Source organism: Lepidochelys olivacea (genome assembly GCF_965140295.1).
Source record: "Lepidochelys olivacea isolate rLepOli2 genome assembly, chromosome: 5".
Lineage (NCBI taxonomy): Eukaryota > Metazoa > Chordata > Testudines > Cheloniidae > Lepidochelys > Lepidochelys olivacea.
In genome coordinates this window covers 117,512,697-117,526,883 of record NC_140415.1, presented here as the reverse complement: position 1 = coordinate 117,526,883, position 14,187 = coordinate 117,512,697, and the positions used below count along the sequence as shown (strand labels likewise).

General features: G+C 39.7%; 1 protein-coding gene across 3 annotated transcripts in view; it reads left to right on the top strand.

Moving 5' to 3' along the window:
* LINGO2 (leucine rich repeat and Ig domain containing 2) overlaps window positions 1-14,187 on the top strand; it is a 757,476-nt gene that overhangs the window by 559,008 nt on the left and 184,281 nt on the right. The gene's annotated exons all lie outside the window — the stretch shown is intronic.

Below are 14,187 nucleotides of genomic sequence, written 5' to 3'. Positions count from 1 at the left end.
CTTCATCCACAGAACCAGTAATCTCATCATAAAAGGCGATTAGATTAGTCAGGCATGACCTTCCCTTGGTGAATCCATGCTGGCTGTTCCTGATCACTTTCCTCTCATGCAAGTGCTTCAGGATTGATTCTTTGAGGACCTGCTCCATGATTTTTCCAGGGACTGAGGTGAGGCTGACTGGCCTGTAGTTCCCAGGATCTTCCTTCTTCCCTTTTTTAAAGATTGGCACTACATTAGCCTTTTTCCAGTCATCCGGGACTTCCCCGGTTCGCCACGAGTTTTCAAAGATAATGGCCAGTGGCTCTGCAATCACAGCCGCCAATTCCTTCAGCACTCTCGGATGCAACTCGTCCGGCCCCATGGACTTGTGCACGTCCAGCTTTTCTAAATAGTCCCTAACCGCCTCTATCTCCACAGAGGGCTGGCCATCTCTTCCGCATTTTGTGATGCCCAGCGCAGCAGTCTGGGAGCTGACCTTGTTAGTGAAAACAGAGGCAAAAAAAGCATTGAGTACATTAGCTTTTTCCACATCCTCTGTCACTAGGTTGCCTCCCTCATTCAGTAAGGGGCCCACACATTCCTTGGCTTTCTTCTTGTTGCCAACATACCTGAAGAAACCCTTCTTGTTACTCTTGACATCTCTGGCTAGCTGCAGCTCCAGGTGCAATTTGGCCCTCCTGATAACATTCCTACATGCCCGAGCAATATTTTTATACTCTTCCCTGGTCATATGTCCAACCTTCCACTTCTTGTAAGCTTCTTTTTTATGTTTAAGATCCGCTAGGATTTCACCATTAAGCCAAGTTGGTCGCCTGCCATATTTACTATTCTTTCGACTCATCGGGATGGTTTGTCCCTGTAACCTCAACAGGGATTCCTTGAAATACAGCCAGCTCTCCTGGACTCCTTTCCCCTTCAAGTTAGTCCCCCAGGGGATCCTGGCCATCCATTCCCTGAGGGAGTCGAAGTCTGCTTTCCTGGCTCATTCTCCTGGCTCTTCTCTGAACCCTTTCCAATTTTACTACATCCTTGTTGAATTGTGGGCACCAGAATTGGGCACAGTATTCCAGCAGTGGTCACATCTCTATTCCTACTCAAGCTTCCCCTTATGCGTCCCAGTACTGCATTAGCCCTTTTGGCTACAGTGTCACACTGAGAGCTCATTTTCAGCTGATTATCCACCCTCCACTGCTAATCTTTTTCAGAGTTACTGCTTCCCAGGATATAAATCCCTCATCCTGTAAGTATGACCTACGTTATTTTGTTCCTAGATGTATATATTTACATTTAGCCATATTAAAATGTATATTATTCATTTGCACGCAGTTTATCAAGTAATCCGGATCCCAATCAGTCAGTGAACTGTCCTCTTCATAAGTTACACTTCCCCCAGTTTTTATCATCTACAAATTTTATCAGTGATGATTTCATGTTTTCTTCTATGTCACTGATAAAAATTTTAAATAGCATAGGACCAAGAACTGATTGCTGAGGGACCCTACTGAAAACAGACTGCTCAATGATGATTTTTCTGTTTACAGTTACATTTTGAGGCCAATCAGTTAGCCAGTTTTTAATCCATTTAATGTGTGCCAGATTAGTTTTTTATCATTGTAGTTTTTTTTAATCAAAATGTTGTGCGGCACCAAGTCAAATGCCATACAGAAGTCTTAAATATATTACATTAACACTATTACCTTTTTCAACCAAACTTGTAATCTCATTAAAATAAAAAGACATCAGTTTAGTTTGACAGGATCTATTTACCATTAAACCACGATGATTTACATTAATTAGATTACCCTCTTTTAATTCTTGGCTAATATAATCCCATATCAGCCACTCCATTATCTTGTCTGGGATCAATGTCAGGCTGATAGGCTTATAATTACCCAGGTCATCTCATTTAACCTTTTTTAAAAATGGCACAACATTTTCTTTCTTGCAGCTTCTGGAACTTCCTCAGTGCTCCAATACTTATTCAGAATCAACATGAACGTTCCAATGAGCTCCTCATCCGGCTCTTTTAAAACTCTTGGTTGCACGTTATCTGGACCTGCTTATTTTTAAATGTCAGATTTTAGTTGCTTCTGTTTAGCATCCTCCAGAGATACTAGAGACACAAACACATCTTTTTTAAACATTGGAACTCAAATCATGTGGACAAAGGCAATACAGTGGATATAGTATACTTAGACTTTCAGAAAGCCTTTAACAAGGTCCCACACCAAAAGCTCTTAAGCAAAGTAAGGAGTCATGGGATAAGAGGGATGGTCCTTTCATGGGTCTGCAACTGGTTAATATATTGGAAACAAAGGGTAGGACTACATGGTCAGTTTTCGTAATGGAGAGAGATAAATAACAAGCTCCCCCAAACATATTCATGTGTTCAACATATTCATAAATGATCTGGAAAAAGGGGTAAATAGTGAGATGGCAAAGTTTGTAAACAATAGAAAATCACTGAAGATAGTTAAGTCCAAAGCTGACCGCAAAGAGTCACAAAGGGAGCTCACAAAATGGCAGATGAAATTCAGTGTTGATAAATACAATATAATGTAAAACATAATCCCACATATAATTATAAAATGACAGGGTCTAAATTAGCTGTTACCACTGAAGGAAAAGATCTTGGATCAATACCCATTGGTCCATTACTAGAGGCCTTAGTGTCTCTATGCTTCAGTCTCCAATCTGTAAAATGGGGATAATCGCCTATCTCTACCTCACAGGGATGTTATGAAGATACAAACATTACAGATTGCGAGGAACTCGGATACTGCAGTACTGGGGGCCATGTCAGAACCTAAAATAGATAGGAAACCAACATTTTACAGCCAATACAGAGAGCCCTGGAGCTGAGGCCCTTGTAGTTTATATGGTTAAATATTTTATATAGCAATAGCTGTCGTATATTGGACTAGCTCTTCCTAGTGGAGAGGATAATGGCAAGAATGTTACTTTTGCAGTTCAGGGAAGGATCAAAGGAAAAATAACTCTTAATATTTTTCTAGTAAATGTAAGCTGATTTTATGAAAAAAAATCTGATGTTGGTATAAAAATGTGTCTTGCTATTGTTTATCTGGATAGCAGCTGTGTGTGAATGACAGCCTTTGTGCAGCTTTATCATCTGAGCTAAAAAAAAATGTTTTTCTCTCACCAAAGAAGGCCAGATTTGTTGATCCCTTTCTACATGAGTTAGAGGATGGATATGATAGAAAAGAGGCATGCCTTCCCATGGGGTTTGAAGTATATCTAGACGCTATCAGGTCTTGCAAAATATAAGATGCCCTTCCCATTTAGTATCAAAATCCATGGTGTTTTCTGAACCTTATCTGAAATAAGCACACATCACTCCATTTTTTCATCTTGGCCAAGTTTATCAAATGCTGCAGAAGTAGATTCTCTTGTAATGGGAGGGAGGCTGGATATTACTTATTAGGAAATTATATAATTCTCTGCATGGTTGCAGTTCTTTTCTTGGGCAGTCACTGCCATCTGACAGTTCAGCTCCAAACATTCAGCAAATAAATGATCAGATTTGAAAAGTAAATTTGTTGATTTCAGTTTTCACTACCAGCAATTTTGACTTGCAAACTAAAATCATTCTCCATCTGGTGGGGCCTGAGTACCTCCTGGAGGGTCCTGAGTGCCCTACATTCAAACTCAGTTTAGTGAGAGTTGAGGATGCTTAACAGGGTATTGCGATGCACTGGGTCTAGAGTGACCTGCTCCTTCTACTTCTCCAGCTAGAACTCTAGGGGTCTGAATACTGACACTGTCATCCCTCATGTTGAGGAACTGCTATTCACTGTGCACTGAAATCCACATATGTGCCTAGTCATTATAATTGCAGCCTTTCCCTGCCACATTAGAGCAGAATTAAGAGATGTCCTGAGATCTTTTCCAAGCAACAGACTCCACAGCATTAGCCTTTTAGGACATGTCTACACTGCACAAAGAGGTGTGTTCTTAACTCAAGTTAGCCAACTCAGTTTCAAGTACCAGTGAAGACCTGCTATCTCAGCTTTTAACTTAAGTTAGTAGCTCAAATGCATGCCTATAGGGCAGCCTGGGGTTGAATTTGAGCTGTTAACCCAAGTTAAAAGCCATGTCTTCACAGCTATTTTAACCCAAGTTAGCTAATGAAGGTTAGCTAACCCAAGTAAAGAACATACTTTATTTTGCAGTGTAGACATACTCTTAGAGTATCAGGCTATAGTACTGGCACCTCAGAAAAATAAAATAGTTTTTAGTCAATTCTGGAAGAAAACAATATTCTCCTACTAGCCTCCTAATTAATTACTGGAGGCTAAGGTGAATTTTTTTCTGCTTTAACCTTTTGGTTTCTTTTAGTAATTTTAAAATATAAGGCCAGCAAGTGGGAAAAGATCATTGTTTTTTATTAGACAGACATTCATTCAACCTATTGGAAGCTCAATTTAAAAGTGCTGCTTTCTTTGAATGTAAAATAAAAAGTCAATTTAACGTTAATGATCACGGAAAAAAATTTCCTTCTGACTGAAAGAAATATAACTCATCTTTTCTTTAATGGGAACAGTAAGTAAAATAATTATTCATGCATGCTTGCCATCTCATTAAGCATTTGATGTAAAAATCTCTCCAATAAAAACGCTAAGTGGTTTTTTTTTGTTTTTTGTTTTTTTGGTTTTTTTTGCAAGGATGAGTTTTAGAAGGTTTATTATTTCCATTAGGCCTTGGAATATGATTATTCAATCAACCCACTTCAGTCCAGAAAATCTCTTATGGCCTAGTAATTTAGTGATGCTTCTTGGTTCATACCATGATCGTTTGAAAAGATGTTCAGAGAGATCGTCACTTTCTCCCACCTGCTTTTTCTTCTCTTTCTTTTCTGGGTTATATAACTCTTGCTGCACTTCATTTGTGATAAGCACATTTTACAGCCTTTCTTGATAAGCCAGTTGAACTAGGATGGCGGGGCGGGGAAACCTCAAAAACCATAAGCGAGATTGATATATATGTGCAGGTTGGCATTCCTCCCAATGTATTGTTCAGCTGCTCAATAGTGAATTAGATATTTCTCTTCTTTGCATTTTAAAATGCCTTCATCTTTATTAAAATTAACTTTTTTTAACTCCTCATTTCTGCAGTTTTTTGTAACAACATCTGGGATAGTTTTCTTGTAACCTGAATAGTTTCACTGCAGCTTGAAAAATTTAGGAGATTGGAATCTAACTATGTTTGTGGACTTTAGGCCTACACTGGTATCAGGGGAATTCTGATTTGGTAGCATTTGACACCTGCTTTTGCATTCAAACCATACAAATGTTAGGCCCTCGTTCAGGAAAACATTTAAGCACATCCTTAGGTTCCATTTACTTCAGTGGGTCTTAACCCCATGCTTAACTGGTCTTTCTGAGTAGGGATGCTTTCCTGAACCAAGGCTTAAACGACTACACAAAGTACAAGGCAGTGGGGGGTTAAAACACATTTGCCTTATCTGCAGTAGACTTTTCTTATTCATGCTATACCTGTTCAGCTTTACTGGTGGTGGCAGCAATGGAAGGATGAGGGTAGACAGAATTTTAAGCATTGTGTCTTATAGACCTGGTCTAAACAGAGTTAGATGACACTGGGCTAAAAATGCTGACAACTTTCCGGATCCTGTGTACACTAATGCTGCTGCTGTTGCTGCAACAGAAGGAGCTGAATGGAAGTTAACCAGAGCTGGGAATATGAGCAGGGGAGGGGGGAGCTTAAGAAGATAACCTTTTTTGTCTGAAGATAATGCTGTCACACCTTGCAAGGCTGAAGAAAATAACCTGTCGAGGCTGAAGAAAATAACCTGTGAATGCCAACCTGAGCTAGGTGAATAACTGATCTTTTGGTGCATTGGCAATTTCAAAAGATCAAAAAAATATTTTTGGCTCAAACCAAAAGTGAACATTTTCTACATTTTTTGATGAATTGAAATATCGGAAAATAATGGTTTGGGGTTGAATGAAACCTTTTGTTTTGTTTTCAAGCTTTCTTAAACATTTTTAATTCTTAAAATAAAATTGAAGGAAATTTTGAAACAAAAAGTCCTTTTGAACAGAAAAATTGAAACGTTTTGATTTGTTTTTGGGGGGAGGGGTTCCCTTAACAAATAATTTTGCAAAACCAACACGAATCTGAGGAATATCTCAGGGACACTGAATGTGCATTTTTCACTAAAAAAATAACATTTTGGTTGAAATATTTTGCCCAGCTCTAGTGCCAACAACATTTACTAAATGTCTCTGAAATATGGGGCAGGAAATGTCTTCTGTGGGGTTTTAAAAATACCCTGTGTACTGTACAATCCATAGTGACCTTAACAATTAGGCCTCAGTTTGGTGAGGTACATAATAAGCATGTGCCTAATTTAAGTACTTGAATAATTTTATTCACTTCAATGGGACAATTCACATGATTAAGGTTAGGAACATACATGAGTACATAGCTGAATTGCATTGCATTCTGTACCCATAGAACTCAAAGTTACCCTCATTTATAGTTGAAGAAATGGAAACACATGATCATACAATAAATCAGTGGCAAATCTGAGAAAAAAGCCCAAGTCTTCTGCCTCCACATTGAGTGCTGTGTCCATTAACTAACCTGTGGTATTTCCTGATGGTAGTAAATTGCTCCCATGGTTCAGTCACTTCATTAGGTCTTACACTTTTGCTTTATTGTTATGATCTACTAAAGTCTTTGGCTGAAATCCTGATGACTCACCCTGGAATTTTGCTTGAAACTTTTGAGATCCATTTTGAGGCTGTAATATAGATTACTCTTTGAATAGGATATAGCTCTGCAGGGCCAAACCATGAGCTAATAAAATTTGCCTGCTGTTTAAACTATCTGTAGACCTTAATTGGTGCTTGGTTTACCATAAATCCTTAAATCTGCTGCTTGTACAAATCCCAAGATCCCCACTTTGGCCTTGGATTTGCTGTTTATTTCAAGAGTTTTTCAGAATCATGGATTTCTTCTCCTGAAGAATTTTCCCTAGTATAAGGTAAATTATAAAGCTACTTAACAAATCTATAGCACTGGTAGTAGTTCTGCTTTTCCCAGAAAATTAGCAATAAACAATTTCAAACCCTGTAACAAATTTAATGTAGCTCGCTTTCTGTCGTTCACTCCTTGTCTGGTTACAGATTATGTATGGGGGAACTTCAAAAAATTGCAGTTTGGGATCACCTTGGATAAGCAAATAAAAATGTAACTAAAGTTTTCCAAATTTCTCTTGCCAGACCCTCTGCTCATGTAAAGTGAGGTGGCTCCATTGAAAGTCAGTTGAACTACACAGATCTGAACTGGCTGAGGAGCTGGTAACTTCAGTCTGGAGATTATATGGGGAAACTCATGAAAATATGCACTTCTGAAACATTTCCAATATTACTACTTCCCAGTCAGGCAAGACAGTCAGTCTCTCACCGTCTCAACAGTTTTGTCAGAGGGGCCAAAACGAAACCCCAGATCTAAGCACCTATGACATTTGGAGAAGTCCCAATCTGAACTTTCTCAGGCTGGTTTCTAATTTTCACTGAGTTTGTAAAAGGCTTTTATCAATTAACAGCAGTAAAACAAAGTCTTACAGAAAACTAAGCAAGAGAACACTCTTTATTTGTACTCTGTCCCTTTCATTTCTACGCTTTACTGGAAGCAGGAAGCAGAGATGTGTAACATTAGAAAAAAATAATCAAGGAGAAGAAAATTAACTGCCCTTTTTGATCCTGAGAGAGGATTTTTATTGAAATTTGGATAAAACCCTGGGACATTCTCTTATTTATTTTTTATTGGAACCCTGTTCACTCATCTCTGTTACTGATCTCACTGTAGAGAATTTTTACCCTGATTTAGCACGTGCCCAGAATTAAGGATGTGAGAAATCCCATTGACTTCAACTTAACCGTGTGCTTCAGTGACTTGCTGAATCAAGGCCTTTGTGCCCTCTTTTCCAAAGACACAACCTTCCACACCACTGAGTTGTTTTGTTCTTTAAACACTTGAGAAATCAGTTACCTTTTTGCCACTTTTTTTCTCTTTCAAATGATTTCAGGGCTGGTAGAAGCTGATGCACTGCCAGCCCTGGAGATTGAAGTCTGTACGTACACAGTGAGTACAGCATAGGGCAGTGGCAATACAAGTTTCCTTACATCTCGCTGCTCACGGTCTTCAACAAAATTTCTCCTAGAACTTCATCCTCTAAGGGTGAGAGCATCTACTCTTCAAACTGCTCGATTCTGTATCTGTCTGGAGAGCCCACTTAGGTTGAACTGATTAGTGACAATTGTGATGTGGACACTGGAGACTGGACTGGGCCCATCAAAGCCTCATGCGCAGGCTCTTGATGACTGTTGTGGCCTTGGGGAGTGTGCCAAGGCTTTAAAGGCTGAGCTTCCCCGACCACAGTTGGGGGCTGTAATTACCCAAGCCAGCCTGTTCTAGCTAGCTTGCATACCTGCAGCAACGAAGCTGCAGCAGCACAGACTTCAGCGCAGTGTAATTACCCAGCATCCTAGACAAGCTCACGCTGCCCTCCATTGCTATCAGTATCCCTGTGAGCTAGATTAAAGCTCACTCACATATGTCAACACATGCTGTGATCACACACCCCGGTTTCAAAGTAGATATACCCAAAGGGTCTGGGCTGGGTGCTGTGGCTGCTCTTGGTATGCCAACTTGGAATTGGATACAGAATAAAGCAGATCTCTTCTGAGTACCTTAAGCACCGAGTGACTGCTGAACACCAGAGTTCTGACTTTGTCATTACTGACCTGAGTCAAATTTAAACGAGTGACCTAAAGTTGAAAAGGCTCCAGATCCCATCAATAGCCTTTAAGGCTGATCTTTTTCTTTACTGTATTTTCTTTATTGTATTTTTCTTACTACTGCAGAGGTTTTGCAACTAGATTTTTATTCTCTACAAATGGACATTTAACACTTCAGAAAAATCAATACCAATTGGTATTTTCGCCATTTATTTTGATGCCTTGGATCTTTTATGTCCTCTTCCTGCAGGTTCTTTTATCAATACAGAATTGAAAAAGAAAGCTAATTTAGCTGAAGCACGTGGATTTTTCCTGTTCTCGGAGGGAAATGCTGAATCTTTAACATACTCCTTCCACTCATCCATGTGAATGTGCACATCACCTTTTCAACTGTGTCTTGTGACAACATTAGCAACTTCTTTTTTGAGTGAAACGAAGTATCAAGTTCAGTGGCATTGCTGTCAAGAAGAAAAGGAGTATTTGTGGCACCTTACAGACTAACCAATTTATTTGAGCATAAGCTTTCATGAGCTACAGCTCACTTCATCGGATGCATACTGTGGAAAGTACAGAAGATCTTTTTATACACACAAACCATGAAAAAATGGGTGTTTACCACTACAAAAGGTTTTCTCTCCCCCCACCTCACTCTCCCGCTGGTAATAGCTTATCTAAAGTGATCACTCTCCTTACAATGTATATGATAATCAAGTTGGGCCATTTCCAGCACAAATCCAGGTTTTCTCCCCCACGCTCTTTTTTTTTTTTCCACATACACAAACCCACTCTCCTGTTGGTAATAGCTTATCTAAAGTGATACTCTCCTTACAATGTGTATGATAATCCAGGTGGGCCATTTCCAGCACAAATCCAGGGTTTAACAAGAACGTCTGGGGGGGAGGGTAGGAAAAAACAAGGGGAAATAGGTTACCTTGCATAATGACTTAGCCACTCCCAGTCTCTGTTCAAGCCTAAGTTAATTGTATCCAATTTGCAAATGAATTCCAATTCAACAGTCTCTCGTTGGAGTCTGGTTTTGAAGTTTTTCTGTTGTAATATCGCAACTTTCATGTCTGTAATCGCATGACCAGAGAGATTGAAGTGTTCTCTGACTGGTTTATGAATGTTATAATTCTCGTCTCTAAGTAAAAGAATAAGTGGACACAAATTAGATGTCAAGAATTATAACATTCATAACATTGTAAGGAGAGTGATCACTTTAGATAAGCTATTACCAACAGAAGAGTGGGTTTATGGGGGGGTGGGGAGAAAACCTGGATTTGTGCTGGAAATGGCCCAACTTGATTATCATACACATTGTAAGGAGAGTGATCACTTTAGATAAGCTATTACCAGCAGGAGAGTGGGGTGGGGGGAGAGAAAACCTTTTATAATGGTAAACACCCATTTTTTCATGGTTTGTGTGTATAAAAAGATCTTCTGTACTTTCCACAATATGCATCCGATGAAGTGAGCTGTAGCTCAAGAAAGCTTATGCTCAAATAAATTGGTTAGTCTCTAAGGTGCCACAAGTCCTCCTTTTCTTTTTGCGAATACAGACTTATACGGCTGCTACTCTGAAACCTGTCATTGCTGTCAAGCTGCTTCTCCTCTCAGTGCGGTTATTAACAATGAGACCAGAGCCCTGATGGCAGTCTGTGGGGTAAAAAAAACAATCGTTGATATGTTTGTGCATGTTTCATGCTATTAAATAGTTTGACCAATCTGGAAACTGGAGTTTTCTCTGTCAATGTATCAAGACGTCCAGCACAGGCAGCTATACCACAAGCGTCTCCATGCTGCTTGCTCAACGTGTCTCAGCCACGTGAGCTGCTCAGACCTCTTCTGAGGGTGAGAAAATCGTTAGTCTACAAGCCCACCCAGACCTCCTCCTTGCCTGATGAAGCTGGCAGTAAGGTAGTAATTGTGACTGTGGGGTCTTGCACTGTGGACCCCTGTCCTGTGGGAGTTAAATTCAGACTGCAGCGCTGGTTTAACGTGAGCCATCAAGCAGCCACCAGATAACTAATAGCCTGCACTGGAATCCTGCCAGTAAAGTAGCGGGCAAAAGCTCTGTATTCCATTTTCAGAAGGCTGGGCCATCCAGGTCACTGTTACACGATGTTTATGTTCTATTTCTCTTGCGGAGACCAAGTTGTTGGTAGTCTTGGGTGGCAGGACAATAGATTTTCCCTTGACTACACAGGGCCTTCTCGCTATGTGCAAAAGAACATATCGGATGGCACACTACTGTATCAGCAGTGGTGGTAAGAAGCTAGGGTGTTCTCTCTGAGAAGCACTAGGTGTAAACAGTAGAATTCTCTTCCGACTTGTAGAGTGTAGCCATATATAATGCATACTTAATCGGAGCAGTGTTGATTGATTTAAAAAATCATTCTCCCCCTCATGAACACTCCTCTACAGGCTGCGTGTTGTACCTGTTGCATCTTTGTATACAGGAGATAAGTAAATGTGAGTAACTTGAAAAATCATCACTCTCTTGATGTCTGCTGCGGGGAAAGCTTGAGACTTTACGCTGAAAGAATGTCAGGAGACATTCTGCTCACTACAGGTATCACTGGGCAGTATTGTGAATTAATTCGATTCCTGCCCTTTCGTCTTTCATTCACGCACTGTATGGGCTCTGACTCAACATTCTTTCAATAGGTTTATCACTAAGATTCTGTGGCCACATTTTGAGTGGGAGATGTTGGGTGCTTAGCACTTCTGAAAATTTGGCCAAGATAGTCTGCACAATTCCTCTGGCAGAAGAGGAGAGTCAAAGCACACGCCAGAATTAATTCTGTACTACACATTTTGGATTATACAAAGCTGCTTGTACTTTTTATTATGTGAAATAAACAGATTAGCATGCTAATAGGAATGGGAGACACACTAGGGAAAATTCCCAGATTCTAAAGAATCACCCTCTACAAAGTATAATTTTAGTAAATTTAAAAAAGACAAATATATATTTTTTATTTCCTTTTCAGTGCTAAACCCCCAATCCAGCATAGCATTCAACTACAGGTTTAAGTGCTTTGCTAAATCAGGGTTTAAGGGAAAAACAGTTTCTCTTTCCACAATTCCTTTTTTTAAAACTCCACTAGTCACAATTTCTGTCACTCAGCCACCCAGATGGTCTCATCATGTAATTGTATACCTACTACAGTAGTCTAGATATTAATGGTGAAAACCTGACTCCGTTGAAGTTAGTAGGAGTTTTTCCAGTGACTTGAATGGGGCCAGGATTTCACTGTACAGGTTCAGTTGTGGAATTCTTATTGTGAATACTTCATTGAGCCATTCCATTGACTTCAGTGGGTTTGCTTATCTAATATGTGCTTACCAAGATGTATGAGGGCTGCACAATGGGCCCTTAACCTGCACAAGAGGTCTATAAATGAACATAAGAACAGCCATACTGGGTCAGAACAAAGGTCCATCTAGCCCAGGATCCTGTCTTCTGATAGTGGCCAATATCAGGTGCCCCAGCGGGAATTAACAGAACAGGTAATCATCAACTGATACATTCCCTGTCGCCCACTCCCAGCTTCTGGCAAACAGAGGCTAGGGACACCATCCCTGTCTATCTTGGCTAATAGCCATTGATGGACTATCCTCCATGAATTTATCTAATTCTTTTTTGAACCCTGTTATCATCTTGAACTTCACAACAACATCTGTCAAAGAGTTCCACAGATTCCACAGTTCCACAACTGTGCGTTGTGTGAAGAAATACTTCCTTATGTTTGTTTTAAACCTGCTGCCTATTAATTTTATTTGGTGACCCCTACTTCTTGTGTTATGAGAAGGGGTAAATAACACTTCCTTATTTACTTTCTCCACACCAGTCTTGATTTTATAAACCTCTGTCATATCCCCTCTTCGTAGTCTCTTTTCCAAGCTGAAAAGTCCCAGTCTTGTTAATCTCTCCTCATACAGAAGCCGTTCCATGTCCCCAATAATTTTTGTTGCCCTTTTCTGAAACTTTTCCAATTCCGATATATCTTTTTTGAGATGGGGTGACCACATCTGCACGCAGTATTCAAGATGTGGGCGTACCATGGATTTATATAGAGGCAACATGATATTATCTATCCCTTTCTTAATGATTCCCAGCATTCTATTTGCTTTTTTGACTGCCGCTGCACATTGAGTGGATGTTTTCAGAGAACTGTCCAAAATGACTCCAGGATCTCTCTCTTGGGTGGAGACAGCTAATTTAGACCCCATGACTTTATATGTATAGTTGGGATTATGTTTTCCAATGTGCATTACTTTGCATTTATCAACATTGAATTTCATCTGCCATTTTGTTGCCCAGTCACCCAAATTGTGAGATCCCTTTGTAACTCTTTGCAGTATGTCTGGGATTTAACTATTTTGAGTAGTTTTGTATCATCTGAAAATTTTGCTACCTCACTGTTTACCCCTTTTTCCAGATCATTTATGAATATGTTGAATAGGAGTGGTCCCAGTACAGACCCATGGGGGACACCACTATTTACCTCTCTCCATTCTGAAAACTCACCATTTATTCGTACCCTTTTTTCCCTGTCTTTTAACCAGTTACCAATCCACAAGAGGACCTTCCCTTTTATCCCATGAACGCTTACTTTGCTTAAAAGCCTTTAGTGAGGGATCTTGTCAAAGGATTTCTGAAAATCAAAGTACAATATATCCACTGGATCCCCCTTGTCCACGTGCTTGTTGACCCCGTCAAAGAATTCCAATAGATTGGTGAGGCATGATTTCCTTTTAAAAAAACCATGTTGACTCTTCCCCAACAAGTTATGTTCATCTATGTGTCTGACAATTTTGTTCTTTAGTACAGTTTCAAATAGTTTGCCCAGTACTGAAGTCAAGCTTACTGGCCTGTAATTTTTGGGATCACCTCTGGAGCCCTTTTTAAAAATTGGCATCACATTAGCTATCTTCTAGTCATTTGGTACAGAAGCTGATTTAAATGATAGGTTACAGACTACAGTTAATAGTTCTTCAATTTCACATTTGAGTTCCTCCTCTAATGACTCACCTCCTCTAATGACACCTCAATCTGGGACAGTTCTTCAGAGTTGTCACCTAAAAAGAATGGCTCAGTTTGGGAATCTCCCTCACAGCCTTAGCTGTGAAGACCAATGCAAAGAATTTATTTAGTTTCTCTGCAATGGCCTTATTGTCCTTGAGTACTACTTTAGAATCTCAATCATCCAGTGGCCCCATAGTAGTTTAGCAGGCTTCCTGGCTAGCTGTTCTTCAAATTATTTTTTGACCTTCCTAATTATATTTTTACATTTCATTTGGTAGTATATCAATCATGAACAGATGGATTCAGGTCTCTGGGGATGCTGAAGATTATAGCTAAGAAAGCTAACATGATTTTCAGATGTATAAGCAA